The 19,381-nt window shown below is 36.7% G+C and overlaps 2 long non-coding RNA genes across 2 annotated transcripts; one reads left to right on the top strand and one right to left on the bottom strand.

Moving 5' to 3' along the window:
* The first annotated feature begins 8,300 nt into the window (after positions 1-8,300).
* LOC135779852 (uncharacterized) lies at positions 8,301-9,221 on the top strand. Its single transcript, XR_012337751.1, has 3 exons — positions 8,301-8,402; positions 8,886-9,031; positions 9,118-9,221. It is a non-coding gene; the product is annotated as an uncharacterized lncRNA (long non-coding RNA).
* A 1,873-nt stretch (positions 9,222-11,094) lies between these two features.
* Positions 11,095-14,208, bottom strand: LOC135779622 (uncharacterized). The gene is made up of 5 exons (XR_010544836.2): positions 13,910-14,208; positions 12,306-12,362; positions 12,104-12,165; positions 11,755-11,816; positions 11,095-11,595 (listed from the first exon to the last, which is right to left on the bottom strand). It is a non-coding gene; the product is annotated as an uncharacterized lncRNA (long non-coding RNA).
* Positions 14,209-19,381: the final 5,173 nt, after the last annotated feature.

Here is a 19,381-nt window from a genome sequence, read left to right as displayed (position 1 = left end):
CGAGGCGTTACTGCAAACACAGGTAAGTGATACACTGCACAGGTAGGTTACTCACAACACTGGGGCCTTTGGTTCACTCCAAAGCATTCGTGGAGACGGCGGTAAAGGGGTTCTCACTACTGACACTGCTTGGTCCTCTTTGAGGCGTTACTGTAAACACAGGTAAGTAATACACTGCACAGGTAGGTTACTCACAACACTGGCGCTGTTGGTTTACTCCAAAGCATTCGTGGAGACAGGGATAATGGGTTCTCACTACTGACACTGTTCGGTCCTCTTCGAGGCGTTACTGCAAACACAGGTAAGTAATACACTGCACAGGTAGGTTACTCACAACACTAGGGCCTTTGGTTCACTCCAAAGCATTCGTGGAGACAGGGGTAATGGGTTCTCACTACTGACACTGTTCGATCCTCTTCGAGGCGTTGTTACAAACACAAGTAAGTTACACACTGCACAGGTAGTGGTTGGTTTCTCTCCTCTGGCTCGGGCCTCAACGTGGTATTTTCTTCGCACAGTCTGCACGGGGCCCGGGCGGCTTCGGTTACTGTCAATACAGCACACACACAGCAAGCTTAGTGAAACACACGGTAAAAGGCACACTCACCACAGCACTCTGCACATGCACTCCACGTGAAGTTAAGACTTGGCCGCCTAGGTCTTGGCTGCTCGAGAGGCGGGTTGGGCGTTCTACACGCCAGCAAGAGAGAAAAGATTTCACAGATGAATATGTTCAACAATGCCCCCCTGTGTCTCCTGGTTACCTCTTCGGCTCACCTACGCATTTAATCCCCGCAGGGCCGGTAACCTTCAACACCCCCACAAAGACACCAGTAACTCCTCTTCTAGATAGCACAGAGCATTTGTTTCGATTGTTTACTCACGCTTTGTTGTCCAACCGATTCCCCAATCATGCATCCAACAGCGTCGCGTTCTCTTTTCCACATCCAAATCACACGATAACTTCCTTACTCCAATGTTTCCAACCTCTCGTCTTCCCTAAGGGATTAAAGTGAGTCAACCCAGCCGATCTCCACCGTAGCAGCAAGCGCAAGCAGCAGATTCACAAAGTGCCACCAACAACACCAACGGACATCTTCAAAGGTCTTTATATGCTCAACCTTCTCTCCTTATTGGCCTATCAGTGTCGATCGCTCTCACCTGAATGTTATCGGGCTTAATTTAGTGTTTTTGGGGAAACCCCGGGAATTCCGGTGTTTCGCATCAGTCGTCCGAGCGGAACCAATCTCACACACTTTTGGTTCCGCCCTCACAGATCGTCACTTGGTGAACGATACCCTGGATCTTACAGTCAGTACTGTGCTGTAATATCTTCATTAGGGTGGGCTGATCGTTCATGTGATTATACTAAGTATAAATGGATCTGTGAGAATATAATTTTACAGTGAAATAAACTCATGAAGTAATACAACAACACCAGTTTGTTTACATTTTTTGTCCTTATACAATACGTTATTGTAAATGTATATTATGTATTACATATACACATACTGTATACATACATTTTTGTTTAACATTGTGACTAAAATTTCAAAACCATAATGCCATTTTCAAAAAGCACACCCATTTTGCTGAACTATAAACACTATTCCCTGCTTTAACACTTAAGTCAGATTTGGTGAACTGTTACTGCAAAACTGTACACACATATCCCTACATTTCTCAGTGCTTACACCATCTGGTCATGTGGAAAGCACAATCATCAAAGATACAGCATCATGGGGGTGCATTTCTAGATATAGAAAGTCCCGTCTGAATCTTCTACACATCTCCTTAAATAACCAGAGAACAAAGCATATAGGAATTTGGTACTGATTGGTTGCTGTAAAACTTAGGGCTGTCCTTAATTTGTATACAGTGGGTGATTGGTTTATGCTTAGAATAGGAGGTGTCTATCAACATTGAATTACAGTTTTTCTGAATTGCTAAAACACTTTTTTTGAAACCATCACTCATTTTCTCAAAACCTTAAACACAAATCCCAATTTTAAACAAAATTCACAGAACCCCTGACTCTGCTAGCAAAATCAAACAATTGCTTCAAAACCATTTCACTTGTACTCAAAATCAAACTAAGCTTTCAAATCATACACACATAAGTCTATAATATAAAACACTACAAGCATCCATTAGACACTACCTTAAAAAATGGAAAACACAACATCCAGGAGATCTGCTTACAGAAATACATGTTTACTGTACATAACAACACACTTGACAAATACTGTAAAAAAATCTCTATTACTGTAATCACAAGTTTAGTTCAGTGAATACTTTACTGTAAGTACTGCAAATAGTAAGTTTTCAATATTACTGTAAGCAGCACTTGTATTTTGTAAAAAGTCATCAATCCAACTGCAAATTTTGCCAATTGCATCGTCTCTGGTGTCCTTTTCTTCCTCATACTCTTCATCTGCCTCTCAGACTGTTTCCAATTCACACAATTGGTAAAAAATACAATTAGATAAAAGTGTGTAGAATTTTGAGTTGTTGTGTTTACTCTATGATAACAGTGTTTTAGTTGTGTTCAACTTTTGCCTGCCTGTGTTTAGCATTTATAAAACAAGTGCATTGCAGTGTGAAATGTGTGTTTTAGTGAGAAGTTTGTGTTTAGAATTTTGCAAAAAGAGTGCATGATTTGACAAATGCGTTTAGGCCACTATGAATTTGGTTCAGAGATTGGGGGTTAGTGTTTTAGCAATTCAAAAAAACTGTAAGTTTCAACCATACTTTAACATTGAATTCTGTTGTTATATGAGTGAGACCATTGTAACCACTTGCAATGAGATATTTCAATAGAAACAAATAAGATCAATTTTAGATTATTTGTGCATGTAGAATGTGGCATTTCATATACAGTTTGCTTTGAGAGAATGAGAATGTATGACGCCCTAAGGTGTGATCTTTGAAAACCAAATGTACTCTCGGTAGGAAGTCCACTGTGAATCGTGGAGAGTTGTTTTCCCGGGCTCACATGGTGAACTCATGCTGTGTCCTTTGGGGAGGGGCTATCTTTATTCAGGAAATTGTCTTACACTCGTCACTTACTGCGCTGAAGCGGAGATCATTCAGCAGCATATAAGAATATAACGTCACATGTGCATTTGAACAAAAATGCCTGCGTATCATCAATCGCACATTAACAATCACAATGAGAAATGTCTGCAAACTGGATTAAAGTTGAAATCATGTGAGGAGTGAAAATAATAACAAATCATAAGCAAAACTTCAGACACTGCAGTGAAGAAAGTGCAGGACTTAATAGGTCACGTGTCTTTCCGGGACCTTATCTGCGTGAAGGCACACAAATCATTGGCAGTGTGAATGAACAAAAAATCGAATGATCCCGGAAAAATCCTGTGTGCATTTTCTGTGTATTTTAAGGGAAAGTCTGTGTGAAAAGGGCTTTTGTCTTAAAGTCGCCGTTTTAGTCAGTCATTTTACCTTAAGACAACAGCTGAAACTCTTTTATATTTAAATCATTATGAGGAACTGTACAAACAGATTCGTAAAAATACCACTGAACTTTTCCTTTAATGTCAAGTGATGATGAGCTTTTACCCCAGACATGTCAGAGCTTTTTTAGAGCAGATGCTTACTTAAATAAAACACAAACTACAGCACAGTGTTATCATTGACAGTAAGAGCTCAGAGATGTCTGAAATGAGTGATGATAATGTGATCAGAACTGAGACTCTGGAAATGGACAGAGGAGAGAGAGAAGAGATGATGGTGGCCATCTATGAAAGTTCAGATGCTGTAAGAAATGATGAAGTGATGATAAACACAGAGATGATGAGTACAGAGAGACAGCAAGAGCTTCAACATACAGGTACTCACATTCATTTATCAGTTGATTTATTGAAGTGAGAAAGAAAAGACAAATGTAATCTGATGTGTGTGATTTTCAGGAAGAGTCTCAGTGAAGAACAGAAGACACAGATCAGTTCAAGTGTGTTTGTGTTTACTGTCTGTTCTTCTGTTCACTGCTGTAATAGTCATCTGTGTCTATTTCACCATGGAGAGAAAACAACTACTAACTCACAACTATAACCACTTACAAGGTAATTTTATTTATTTATTTGTCAGGGAAAATGCAAAAGTGACATATTGTAATTACAGGTTACAAAAACTTGAACATATGTGTTGCATAAAGCTAGAAACTCTATATGCTCTCTCCCCTCTGTCCCCTTCCACAGTCAGATCACATCATTATAAATCATTTCAGACTCTGATCATGTGTTTCTTTTAAGAAAGGTTGGATCCTTTTATTTTTCTGTATATTGCATATTTGTACACAGAATATAATTAGATCTTGAGACCAAAATCTTTGAATGCAAGTGTGTGTGTGTAAGGGTAATGGTATTTCATGCATTCTGACATATTAACAGAGTTAAAAAGTTGTAGTCCCCAAGAAATGCAAAGTGTCAAAAAGCAGTTGAGCTTGTAAATATTTTTGGGCCAAACTCATGCCTCCTTTATCCTATAAGTGTCCGTTACTACTGATTAACCCCATATTCCTTTTATGGGCCCTTCCCCCCAATAAAAGCACACCTGTACGTCAATCAGAGTAAGAACACACATTAGCATTGCTCCTTCGAGTAGAAGTCACCTGTATCACTGCACGGCATGCAAAAACTTTGTTTAATATCGAGAAGGATTGACAAAAGAAGTGTGTTTTTGGATATAAGGAGAAGAACATCTATCCAAGCAACCCTGTCTTAGGAAAACAGTAGAATTGCGAATGGGTTTATGTTTGTTCCCTGCATTTCGGAGAGGATTGCTTTACAATGCACTTATGACATTACACCTTTTAAAAGGATAGTTCACTTTAAAATGAAAATTCTGTGATCATTTACTCATCCTCATGTTATTCTAAACCTGTATGAATTTCTTTTTTGTGATGAACACAAAAGAAGGTATTTTAAAAAAATGATAGTAAACACACAGCAGATAGTGACCATAGACTTTCATAGTAGGAAAATATATATTTTTGAAATATTTTGGAAGCATTGTGATAAATGACTAAGAAAGTATTTCGATAAATGATGATAAGTACACAGTCGGTACCCATTAAATTCCATCATATTTTTTATTCCTACTATGGAAAAAATGACAACATGCAAAAATAAACATTACTTTTTACCTTTGTGTTGATCATAAGTCGAATCCAGTCTGTTCCAGATGTGTGAATCATCCAATGACCATTTTTGTCCACAAATGCGTATAATCCATGAAATATAGTCTATTGTTTACATCAGATTTCGCATGAACGTCTGGTAATAGAATATATTATACAATCTGAGGACTATTTACATCGTAACATGTAAGGGTATATCCGATTACACTCCGGTAATTTACGTTCTGTTAAACACATGAACCCGCCTTCAAAGTTTGTATTTAAAATAGGGAGGTAGTATAATAGATAATCCAAACAGCACCATTGAAAACGTGACGTCCTTTAGGGATGTAACCAATCGCTCACTCGTTCCTCCATCAGCCAATGACTTGATGGAAAATATTGATAGACAAAACATGTAGCCAATGATATAAAGAATTCAATGATCTCTGTATAACTTATATGTGTTTGACTTCATGCTGCGCTGCAAGAACTGACAGACAGATGACGTCAAAGTACCGCGAGAGCGAGTCGAAGATTTCTTCAAGAGCTCTCGTGGTACTATGACATTATCCGACTGCGGCGCCGCATAAAGTCAGTGACGCGGCTGACATATAACGCGGCTGACTGTTATTTGTTCTGCCCCAGCTTCTTTTATTTTTCTTTTGTTTTATGCGCCCGAGCGTCATTTACAGTCTGGGGAGACGCACGCTATAAGTTTGAGAAAAAAAACGTAGCAAACATGTTTGAGGAACAGGGCAGCCACGTCACTACAGTCACGTGACTTCACGCTCGAGCTGGAAGAGAAGACAATGCTGAATAAAGTCGTAATTCTTGCTATTTTTGGACCAAAATGTATTTTCGATGCATCAACACAATCTTACTGACCCACTGATGTCACATGGACTACTTTGATGATGTTTTTATACATAGATTTTCATTGAAGGGGACATAAAGCTCTCGGACTAAATCTAACGTTAAAACATCTTAAACTGTGTTCTGAAGATGAACGGAGGTCTTTTGAGTTTAGAACCACATAAGGGTAAGTCATTAATTACATCATTTTATTTTTGGGCGAACTATCCTTATTTAGTAGTCACGCTGTTCCCTTTGGGGGCGGAGGCGAAAACAGAAGCTTATACAGTATGTAAATACACACAGAAAATGACACCCCCCGCTGCACGCTAGAATCTCCGGAAAAACAAGCCGATTTCAACTGCAAAATGTACGCAAAATTCAGAAAATAAACATGATGCGCGTTTTGTTCTCTCTCCCTAAGTGAAGTCCTTTCAGAAACACGTCAGAAAAATTAACTGTAACTTAACAAATACTTGTCATAGAAACAAAAGATATATGTCTACATAATGCTTGAAATGTCTGCTTTTGGAAGATGTAAGTGAAATCGAAAACAAATATTGTAATTCGTTGTTAACGTTATTAGAAGAGGGAGATGTACCGTATTTCTCCTGTTACTTCATTATCTATAATGAGCCACGCCCCGCTCCATTGAAGAGAAGAGGAAAGATCATCCATATTCATTAGTCAACCCCACAGTCAATGGAGACTATACGTCTCTGCAGCCATTCACTGCTGTGTTGAGTTTTTATCCGAGTGCTGGAAACATGACATCTACTTGTTTACTCGCGACTGTTATACTCGATAAGATAAGTTATCTCCAGACGCGAGCACACACAAACACACAATGCCTCATATTTTACACGCTTTGTGGTATCATTATAAAAGATGCGATTGCAAACATCACATTTACTTGTTTACTCGCGCCTAAAGTTATCTCCAGACAGACGCGAGTGTGTGTGCTTCGTCAGTGTGATGGGATCGATGTCCAAACGCACACACAAAGACACGATGCCTCATATTTGACGCGCTTTGTGGTATTCTTATGAAAGATACGATTGTAAACATTACATCTACTTGTTTACTCTCGAGTGTAAATAAAAGTTATCTCCAGACGCTAATGTTTTCTTTGTGCTTCCGTCAGACGCGATCAACGGCCAAATGCACACACAAACACACAATGCCTCATATTTGACGCACTTTGTATTAAGACGCATCTAAACACATCTAAAACCTTGTTTATTCGCGTATATCTCTGCACAGTAAGTACAAACACGTAACAATAATGGCGTCGTCTTACTGCCTAAAGGCTCATTATGCAGCTCATTATGGAAGTGTATTGTTCTTCAGCTGTCAATCACAGATTATTCAAGAGCTTCCAGCCTCCTTGCATATTGCCTTCCTAACCAAAAAGGGACTTTGAAATTGTAAACCAATATATTGGTTTATGTGAATGAGTAGGCAGGATGATTTTTACATCATTTTAAAGAAAAAATTCTAGACTACTAGATCCTGTTTTGAAAAGTCTTGGGAAAACATGTTTAGAATGAGTTTTGTGGACTTATATCAGTCACTTAAAAATGTTGCTTTTTCAAAAACCATGCATAAAAATTTTCTCTCAAAAATACAAACATGTACATACATGTTAATCATATAAAATAGTAGCCCAGTTTGTGCTGAATACAGTGTTATAAGACTTTTGCCATTATTGTGTTTTTAAGCAACTGAAAAAAGCACAAATGTCAGTGCAGGTCAAAACTGCTCCATGGCCCTAAAAACCCCTTAGACCACAGAGGGTAAAGGGTAATCCACAATCATTAGTCCATAAAACAGGGAGATGGGTAAGCAATCCAAAAACAAATACAAGGTAACAAAAGATGGGAACAAGAACAGGTACTGGCAGTGTGACATTAACAAGACCAAACAATAAATGAAAGATGACAGGCTTAAATATTCTGGGCTTACAGGGTAAGGAGACATTAACAATGTTCAAGAGGGAGTGCCATCTGGTGGAGCATGAGGGCACTCCACATGACGGATGTTACAAGGCCATTTAAAAACTAAAATTTTCAAATTTTTAAACAATTCAGTGTGCTTTAATATTGTCTTGTTGTATGACCCATCTGTACTATAGCTTTAGTTAAATTGAATTAAAGTGTACTGAGTATTATATAAGATTCATTCTAAAAACTATTCAAAGATTTCTCATGTAGTTGCATGTTTTGAAGGGTCACTTATGGAGTCAAGTCTGTAGTGTAGTTTGATCTGCTGACTGTTGTATTTGTGCTTTGTTTGTAATTGTATACAGAGAAAACCCAGCTAATACTCCAGATCAATAACCTAACCAAAGAAAGAGATGAGTTAATGAATGAAAGAGAAGAACTGAAGAGATGGCTTTCTGAACAAGGTAATCTCATGTTTACTCTTCCTTAAATATTTTAAACATTATATTTTTAGTTATTCAACTTTATTTGCTAATAAAAGGCAATGGGTTTGGGAATACAAATAAAACAAATAAATTAACTGAAAGCTATTTTGGAAAAAAAAAGTCTCCCAAATGCATAAATGTAATAAACAGTCTGCCTTATACACTGAATTATCATTTAACATTTAAGCAAACATTACAGTAATTAAAATATGCGGGTGGGTAAAATGCACTCGGAAAACACCAGATCTAAAGTAATAGTACATCATTCAAGCTATACATTTATTTCAGTATGTGTGTTACTTGAGAATCAAACCCATGATCTTTGTGCTGCAAACACAATGAGCTACCAATTGAGCTACAGGAATATAAATGTTGTCTTATCCACAGTCAAAGGTGGATAGTTTCAGCATTGTGTATATTAATACAATGACAAAGTTAATATCTAAACTGTTGTTTCAACAGATCCGTGCTCTGATAAATTTAAATGGATTTACTTCAACTTGAGTTTTTATTACATTTCATCTGAGAAGAGAAACTGGAGTGACAGCAGAGGAGACTGTGAAGAGAGAGGAGCAAATCTGCTGATTATAAACAACAAAGAGGAACAAGTACATGAGATTTAATCTGTTTGTGTATGTAAACATTCATTTATCTGAGTATTTATGTATAATGTATCACTGTTTAACTATGACAGGAGTTTGTGCTGAAGGCTATATCTGGTTATTATCATTATTGGATTGGTCTGAGTAAAGAGAGAGGGTTGTGGAAATGGGTTGATGGCACCATATTGACATTAAGGTGAGAGATCATTACATTTAATTGAAGATCAGAAGGTGTCAGTAAGTTTTTTAACTCTTGTTCTTCATTGGTGTTTCAGTTTCTGGAGGAATGGATCCCCTGGATCTGACAATCAGTCCTGTGCTGAAATATTTACATCAGGGTGGACTGATCATTCATGTGATTCTAATAACAGATGGATCTGTGAGAACAGAATTTTACTGTGAAATAAACTCATGAAGTAATACACCAGCACCAGTTTGTTTAGTAATTGTGTTTTTTCTGTGTTTTCCCCCGATTCTATTAATGTAAATCTGTTTTGAAACAATTACCAATTGTGAAAAGCGCTATATAAATTGAATTGAGATGTTTACTAATTTAGTTTGTTATTATACAACAGCAAACATGCCAGTGCTGGCCATCTGTGGGACTACTGTGGGAAGGGGTGGGCAGGGCAAACCCGCACAAAACCCCAAGTGACAGTTTGGGTTAGCCCCCTATGACTTTGCCCTTTTGGCCCCCCATGAGTTTTTTTGTGATTATACATGATTATATAGCCTTTTCTGTTTATTTACATAGGTTCATAAGCAGATGACTGTTCCATAAATGATTAAATAGTCAAGATAATAGCATGTGCATGCTCTTCTTAAGCAGCCCTAAAGGTGGAGCATGGATCAAATTGATCAAAGTTAAAGAAAGTGCGCGGTGATTAGTGATAGAAACATTTGAAGAAATTACTACTGACAAAAAATTAATATACTGCTGCAATAAACAAAACCAAACAATACAATTAATTACAAACCAAACTATACAAATTTTAAACATGTATAACCTTTTTTATTATTTTACTGTGTTTCTAATAAATATTTAGCTGATGAATGATTTTGATGGATTTACTGTAACATGTTTTATTTATTTGTGGCCCTTGAGTGGAGAAAAATAATGTGACAGGTGAAAATAAAATTATTGTTCATAATGGGAATTAAAATTGTAATTACCATCAGCTATGTTAAGTGTTAAGTGTTGATAAATAAACAGAGTTTCATGAATGGTTTCAGGATAAGGAAAAGAATGAAGAATAAGCACTGATTATAATTCTGAAGCTGTACAGTACTTCTGTGAAGAGGTGTTCATAATGTGATTTTCCTAAGAATTATTGTCTTGGCTGAGAATCTTGGGACCACATGTTAAAAAAGTGAGTTTTAACTCATGACAACAAAATGCCATCAAATAATGACACTTTCTGTACTGTACCTAAAAAATGCAGACAGCATAAAGACGTTGAACAATATACATACCATACTTCATTGTTGCTCTTTTTCTGCCGCCTTTCTGAAACGCAAACCAGTATCAAACCAGTCCATTGGCCATTCAAAATTAATCCAAAAGCCACCCAATGACTATTCACAGCCCAAATACCAACAAATAATAAACAAAATCCTTCCATCTCTAGCCCGCAATAATATATCAACCTGCAGTTTAAAAGACCTGGCAATGCTGGTGAAAGCAGATAATATCGTCTTTACTACACTGTTAACGATTTCCCTGTATTTTTACAGTACGGTACTGGCAGCACGGTTGCCAGTAAGTTACTGTATTTTGGTTTTACAGTACTGTACTGTAATACCATTTTACAGTACACAAACTAGTACTGTATAGTTACAAAGCAGTACTGTACTGTAATTTTACAATATTTTATTACAGTAGTCTATTTTTACAGTAATTTACTGTAATGTCTATATTGACCCATAAATACTATTTATTACTTATTACAGTTAATACAATAATATTATATAAAATAGCTAGATATTTAGGTTTAAATCTATAGTTATTAATATGGTAAAAATGCTATCCTTGACATGACATAATGAATTAAAAGGCAATCCAAGCAATGTTTGTATCAAAATTTTATTTAAAAAACATTTAATCGAAACAAAACATATTTAAAACAAGATTTTAAACAATAATAAACATATAATCAAGTAACATAAAATAAAATCAACAAGTATAAACAAGTTTGGAGACCCCTGCTGTAACATATTTAACTCTGGCAAATAGAACACTCTTCCATAGTTTGAAGTTTTCAGTTTAAAGTCCATCATCGACTAAAAGGTAACATTTCACTGTGGTAAAAAGAACACTGGCTCATAGTTTTAAATATTCTACTTGAATTTCATTTAACACTAAAAATAAATGCATTAAACTGTGGCAGACAGACCACAGTGGCCTTTACTTTGAAGTCGTCCATTCGAACTCAATCAGGGACTGCATGAAGCTGTTCACATGGGGGTTAATGGCCACAGCTTTTCTCTGCACCAAGTTCCTTGTCTTTTTGCTTGCTCCTTGTCTGGATGTGCACTTTTTCCCATCTTTGGAATTAATTATATCCAGAAACCTGTTAGAAATATCATAAACATTAAGTCAACAAATATAAGATAGAAAAAGATTCTTAAAAAACTAAACTCAGCCTTGAATTTACTCCTATTCTGAAACCTTTTGCTCTTATTCTACTGTTCCACACCTTATTACATTAAAATACAGAAGATTCACTTACAGCTGAACAAACTCTTTCCTCAATGGACAGCATCCACATGGATCATGTCATGATTGAATGTCCTGAACAGAAAGTACAATTGTTACTGATTTGGACACAACTTTTTATTCTGAAAACAAAATCTTTTGTCAATAAAGTCCAGGGACACCTCTGCTAAATAAATACAACTATTAAATTAAATTTCTTATAACCAAAGTCTGAATATTTCTGTTTGTATATTTCTACATGGCAAACTAAGACAATTGTGTACATGTTGTGTATGGTCGTGTTACAGTGTTGTGTGTGGGAATTGTGAATGAGTGTATACATGGGTATTTAAAGAAACTGTAGTGGTAAAGTGCAAACTTACCGAACAATGTGCTTGGTGTGTGTCTGGTGTCACCCGTTGTGCCTCCACATCTGCCTTAACTCCTGAAAAGTGCAATGACACTCATGTAAACTACAAATAAAAAGTGATCAGCACATTACTGTGTACTTTTACATGTGACGTGAAAGCATTTAATATTGCAGTCAAAAAATACATGACTTGTAACTGTACATCATGTACTTGCCTGGTGCCTTTAAAGATGATCCATCTTACCCAATCCGACTTACAAGCAATGGTAAGACTGTAAAAAAGACAAATGTTACAAAATCTGTTAGCCATAGAAATAAGTAGACATTGTGAAGGAAATGGTAAAAGAAAACTTAGTAACACTTTACTATAAGAGTTTATTCCTTAACATTTGGTAATGCCTTAGCTAATATGAACTAACAATGAACAATATATTTTACAACATTAATAATATTTGATAATGTTCATTGTGCAGAGACAAAGTGATTGATTTAAAAATGTATTAAGTGTTTAAATCTAATATCATGCTATGCTAACAAATAAAACATTACTGTAAGTGTTAAGTTGTAAAACATTATATATATATATATATATATATATATATATATATATATATATATATATATATATATATATATATATATATATTAGTTGTTATATTATATATAAATATCTAAATAAGTCTTTTTTAATTATTATTCTATAACATCTTGTCTACAGAAAATCTCTGAAAATGTCTCGTTTACTGCAGAAAATAGCGATTTATAGTGACAAGGTAAAAGGACTGTCCCTTTAATGTTTTACCCGGACGGCTGCGGTGTAACACTATTTCACGCAAAGTTTTTTAACAAGTTAGTAGCTAGCTGCTCACTTTAAAGATAAACATGATCGCCTAAATCTGAGCAATCCTGGTGATGCCAGTTTCCTACACGATGTTATAATGGACTATTTTACATCCAGAGTTGAAGGATCAGATGACAGAGACGAGAAGACAAAGGTACGTAAATGCGGAGCCCATTCTCTTTTCGTGCATTGATTTGATGCGTTTTGGAAACTTATATACAGCGTGTAATGCATCTGAAGTGGTGGAAACAATATGCCATAAAAATGTATTGGACAACTTACTGGGCGTGTAAAACGCTTAAGAGAAGATATTCTCTGCTTTTGCTGATATAACGTAATATAATAACAACAACAATAAGCGCGGCAATCCCTTTCGTTCATCTGATATTAAGATGAGCCCAGGTCTGAATTATATTTGGTCGAAGTTAAAGCTGCGATGAGTTCGATGCATGTATCCAGTTAAATATGAGGTTTCTTGTTTTCACTTCTGTGGAGTAACTAGTTCGGTACTATGCTGTGTACGGGGTGTCAAGTCCTATCTGTTTACAACCACGAGTCAGCCTTGCCAAACAGTCGAACTTAATACTTTTCTCTGACGCTAACGTTAACTGAACGGATGAAACGCCGAGATAAACGACCGTTATGCTGGGACCGCAAGACCGCGCTGGCGGGTTGTCTTTGTCCATTTCGTTAAAAATAGTTTCATTGTCACCACACTTTCAACACAATATAAACTCAACAAACCGTCATAATTTAGTTAAAACAACCCTATATTCATTAAAAAAAGGTGTAAAGCGAGTTAAAGCAGCGGTAGACATCTGTGTGTAACGTGAGCTTACTTTCTGAGGGAGATTGAAACTTTGTTGGCGACCGTTTTTCTCTCTCATTGCACGTTTAAAACAATATTGTGACAAACTATTGACAACATTCTTAAACTAAAAATTAAGTTTTCATGAAACAGAAATATTTCAAACTTACCGAACTGACAGAAATCAATCGTCCTCCTTCAGCTGCAGCCAAGAGTTGTGCGCTCCCTCTGTCTGTGTGATTTGACGTTGGCGCACTTTCTCTGATTATTGCAAGTACACCTGGCACATTACAGCAATGGCTACAGCAAGGTTACATCAAGACCAAAATATACTGTAAAATGTTCCCGCTCAAACAAATTTACCCAGAATGCATTATGAACTGCAGTACTGTACTGTAATGTACACATACAGTATAGTACTGTGGATTTTTACAGTACAGTGCTGCTAAATCTACAGCGACATCTAACAGTGTACTTTATCAGTATGATCCTGAATCTGATCCAGAAAATGCAGATGACCAAGCTGATCGATCAAACTTTGCCAGCGCATCATGAGCAGAACGTAACAAATTGGTAAGGTAAGGATACGAAAACAATAAAACAATGTCTGCATTAGTGATCGTAGAAACAACAAGCACTAAATCTTTTACATTAACAATAGTAAACAATAACGATCAGCGAGGATCGCCCACAATCTTTGAACTGTAATGAAGAATATCTTTGAAGCTGGTTGTAAAACCAATTCTGATTTGGTTGAGATCTTACTACCCATAGACAGCCTGGAGCCGGGGGTTTAATTTAGGAGATTAAGAGGGAAATTTAGTTTTAATATTATAATGCAATAAATCAGATCCAACAGTCATGGCCCCAGCCAGACGTTACAAAAACAAGAAAACTAATAGTTGGAGTTAACAATATAATAAATTCTTCCCATTATCGCATTTTGTATGTCAGTGGGGGATCTATAAAGGCACTGGCCACAGTGGGGCCAAAATTTACAAAGGGGGGCCAAGTATGATGTGCAATACTTATAACTCATTTATCATTTGCTACTTGCACAAGCAGATTTTTGCAACAACACCCTGACTATATTCACATTTAATCAACATATTTTTTTGTTTGACTGTTCACATTATGTGACTAAAATTTAGACACCTGTGTAAACTGGTCTTGGTCCTGAACTGCATCACATGTGCAAAAGAAAAAAAATATGTCATGCGCAGCATGCTGTAATGGCCAAGCTGGTGTCTATGGTTGCCTTTACACTTGGCATTAACTCTTTCGCCGCCATTGACGAGATATCTCATCAATCAAGAGAAATCGCTTCCCTGCCAATGACGAGATTTTCCATCTTTCCGCAACTTTTTAAACCCAGAAGTATTGCCCTATGGCAAGCAGCTGCATGTCCGTGTCTGTTTTAAAGATCGCTCTGAATGGGATCTCTATGAAAAGTATGTCACAAAAATGGAATTATCTCTGCTTTTTGCTCAAAATGTGGTGTTTTTGCAGAAACCTACCCATATTCAAAAGCTGATTACAAAAGAACCACTGAAGGTAGGATGAAACTTTTTTTTTTTTGTTTGAAAGCAGAGGGTCTGTTCTTTCATTTCATTTGGTATATGTTTATATATTTAAAGAAGAACATTTTCTGGAAGGCATTAAACTTTGGTGAAAATCATGAAAAACCCTGGCGCTGGCTGGCAACTTTTTTTTAAAACGCTGCCGGTGAAAGAGTTAACATGCAATCACCGTGATCTGATCAAGCAGATCGGATCATCGGCCAATCAGAACACAGCAACTGACTTTTCTATCTAGGTAACCGATCGTATCGGTCTTTCCCCACAATATATTTAAATAAGTCTGCAGAGAATGGCCCAGTGCAGTGTCAACCTAAAAAGCATTTTCAGTTGAGGGACAATTTACAAATCAAAGTTAAGGGTAGAAGTCTCAATGGTCTCTATATGGGGGTTCTCTGTCTTTTTTTCTGACAGTTTGGAAGAGAGGGTGCAGTGTTTTGCATGATGTCGAACCTTCCACTTACTGACAAGGTTAAAATAAATTCAAGGGTAGTTTAGTATCATTGTCAAGCAGGCTAAATGGTACATACATACATACATAGCTTGACCAGCTTAAGCTGGTAAAAACAAATTAAACATTCACAGTGCTGGAGGAAAATGTAAGTGAACCCATAGACTGATAACTTTAATGAAAGCTAATTTGTGACCAGTCACGGAAAGTAGGGACACAAGTCGGATCTGGGCATTTTGAGTTATTCACAGATTCTGAAAGTGCAGTTTCTAAGCTTTCCAACGATGTGTAACACATGGAAATCTGATAAGATTTGGAGAAGTTGTGGCCATTTGAATATAGGAACTCAGAAATACTCAAACCGAGAAAATCGAGACGAAAGGGACTCTTCTTTTCAGCTGGGGGAGACAATAGGGCTCATTTACATCTCATTTAGCTAAGCCATGCCCCCTGTAAAACCCTTTTTGAGATGTTCTAGCATCATATGTAGTATTTTATGACCAAATGACAACCCGCAAAAATAAACATGACTCTTTTACCTTTGTGGGGATCACAAGTCGAATCCAGTCTGTTTCAGATTATCCAATGACCATATTTTTCCACAAATGCGTATAATCCGTGAAATATAGATTGTTTACATCAGATTTCGCATGAATGTCTGGTAATACAATATAATATATAATCTGAAGACTATTTAAATCGTAACATGTAAGGGTATATGAGCTTACACTCCGTTAAACACATGAACCCGCTTTCAAAGTTTGTATTTAAAATAGGGAAGTAGTATAATAGATCATCCAAACAGCGCCGTCGAAAACGTGACATCCTTTAGAGAGGTTACCAATGGCTCGCTCGTTTCTCCATCAGCCAATGACTTCATGGAAAATATTGATAGACAAAACATGTAGCCAATTATATGAAGAATACAACTATATCTGTGTAACTTCTGTGTGTTTGGACTCATGCTGCGCTGCAAGAACTGACATACAGATGACGTCAAAGTACCGCGAGAGCGAGTCGAAATTAAACTACTCCGTAAGATTTCTTTGAAGAGCTCTCGCGGTACTTTGACGTCATCCGACTGCGGCGCCGCATAAAGTCAGTGACGCGGCTGACGTACGATGCGGCTGACTGTTATTTGTTCCGCCCCAGCTTCTTTTATTTGTCTTTTGTTTTGTGCGCCCGAGCTTTACAGTCTGGGGAGACGCAGGCTATAAGTTTGAAAAAAAAAAAAAAAAACTTAGCAAACATGTCTGAGGAACAGGGCAGCGCGTCACTACAGTCACGTGACTTCACGCTCGAGCCGGAAGAGAAGACAATGCTGAATAAAGTCGTAATTCTGCTATTTTTGGACCAAACTGTATTTTCGATGCATCAACACAATCTTCCTGACCCACTGATGTCACATGGACTACTTTGATGATGTTTTTATTAACTTTCTGGACATGGAAACCATACATAGATTTTCAATGAAGGGGAAAGCTCTCGGACTAAATCTAACGATAAAACATCTTAAACTGTGTTCCGAAGATGAACAGAGGTCTTCCGAGTTTAGAACGACATAAGGGTGAGTCATTAATAACATTATTTTCATTTTTGGGCGAACTATCCTTATTTAGTAGTCACGCTGTTCCCTTTGGGGGCGGAGGCGAAAACAAAAGCTTATACAGTATGTAAATATACACACAGACAATGACACCCCCCGCTGCACGCTAGAATCTCCGGAAAAACAAGCCTATTTTAACCGCAAAATGTACGCTTTTAAATATACAAAAACTGCTATCTCAAACATGGAGAGGCTTCTTCGTGATCTCAACTAACAGATTCTGCAATAAAACGAAAATCACAAATTTCGAAAAAAAAACCTTTGTTTCTCATTTTCTCGAAACTTGTGCTGCCGACTTGAGTCCCTGGTTTCCGTGACGGGTCACATTTGTGTCAGAAAATGAGTTCCAAGGTGTGGTTTAGTGATACTTGATAAAAAGACACTTAAAATGTGAAGATTGCTGTCCTTAAGACTCCATAAGGCTAAAAAGGGATACAAAACAATCCCAAAATGTTAAGACATCCATCAGTCAACAGTTAAAAAATTTGTCTGAAAATGGAGACAGTTTAATACTGTAGCTACCCTTCCCAAGCCAAGATGACTCCTAAGGCACAATGCAGAATACTCAGTGAAGTAAAGAAATAGTAACGGCTAAAGGCTTGAAGACATCACTGGAACTGGCACACATCTCTGTTCAGGAGTCTACCATACGTAAGTCTTTGAACAGGCTCGGTCTCTATGGCAGAACACCAAGGAGGAAGCCACTGCACTCCCAAAAACATTGCTGTGAGCCTGAAGTTTGCAAAAAAGCACCTTGGCAAACCTCAGTGCTACTGGGAAAATTTTTATGGAATAATGAAACAAAAGTTGAATTGTGCTGGAAAAATACTAAAAGCATTTTTATTTTAAAATCTTTATCTGAATATGGCATCATGATACTTTGGCCTACAATATATCAGTGAATAAATCACTCACAGAATCCCATTAGCCACTGTGGTCATAGTTTGTAATCTTGATGACATCATTCATAGCAACGAGGCCACATGCCTTTCCTCTTAGCTTAAGATTTCTACTCATTGCTTAGTAAAAGTTAATTTCAGCCGCTTTGTGATCTTAGCTAAGAACTTTTATTGCTTTTACGAGAACTCTTAGTTGTAAGATCAAATGTTTTGTGAATACAGTCCCTGAACAGTAAAGCTTATAATGTTTCACGGCAGTATAATGATGTAATGATCTTGTTGTCAAAGCAACAAATGAGCTTGGGTAAAATTAGCTTTTCAGGAAATGTGTGCATATACTTTGTGGTCTAGCTGCCAACTTTGTGCTCGCTTTGTCTTGCTTTTGTTTAATAGCAAAATTTTACTTTTTATAATAGCGTGAAAATGTAAAGAGGAAAATATACACAGCAACTCTTTCTAAAGAATAATGCTGACTATATTTACTGTTACTCCTTCATGTGGTGTTGACAGATTACTTTTACTTACCTAATCTTATTAAAAAACATCATCATGAATATAACTTTACAGCTTAATACCTGTATGCTGGTACAAACTGCATGTGCATAATAATTTCCATTATTTACAAACCACATAAACTTGATTCATGAATATTAATTAGCTGACCTAACAGCCACCAAGTAGTCTTTGCTTAAATGCAGGTAAATAGCCACATTTTCACTTTTGAGACAAATGATTGCTTGATATAACAGATACTGCAAGTATACTGCAAAAATACTGTAACATTTGTAGAGAAGAATAATAGAAATTAATTGAGCTTAAGTCTAACTGCAGGCTTTAAATGATGAAGAAAAAACACTCAGCACTTGACAAGAAATCCAGGAGCGAATAAATGTAAAAACCCAACTACGACAACAACTGAAGATATAAAGGATGGCTCCACATTCACAAGATCATAATCAAATAAACTACAATAGGAAAACACATGAAAACAAATTGAAAAGGAAGTAACACAGGAAGTGAACACACTATTTGTCTTCAAGACATCCTTTCATTGATTCAAGGCTATAACTTTATCTGTCTTACAGCAGCTGAAGGTATTTTATAATTTT

This window comes from Paramisgurnus dabryanus, chromosome 10 (genome assembly GCF_030506205.2).
Source record: "Paramisgurnus dabryanus chromosome 10, PD_genome_1.1, whole genome shotgun sequence".
NCBI classification, from domain to species: domain Eukaryota; kingdom Metazoa; phylum Chordata; class Actinopteri; order Cypriniformes; family Cobitidae; genus Paramisgurnus; species Paramisgurnus dabryanus.
The sequence above is the reverse complement of the archived record's forward strand: the minus strand, read 5'-3'. Positions and strand labels throughout refer to the sequence as shown.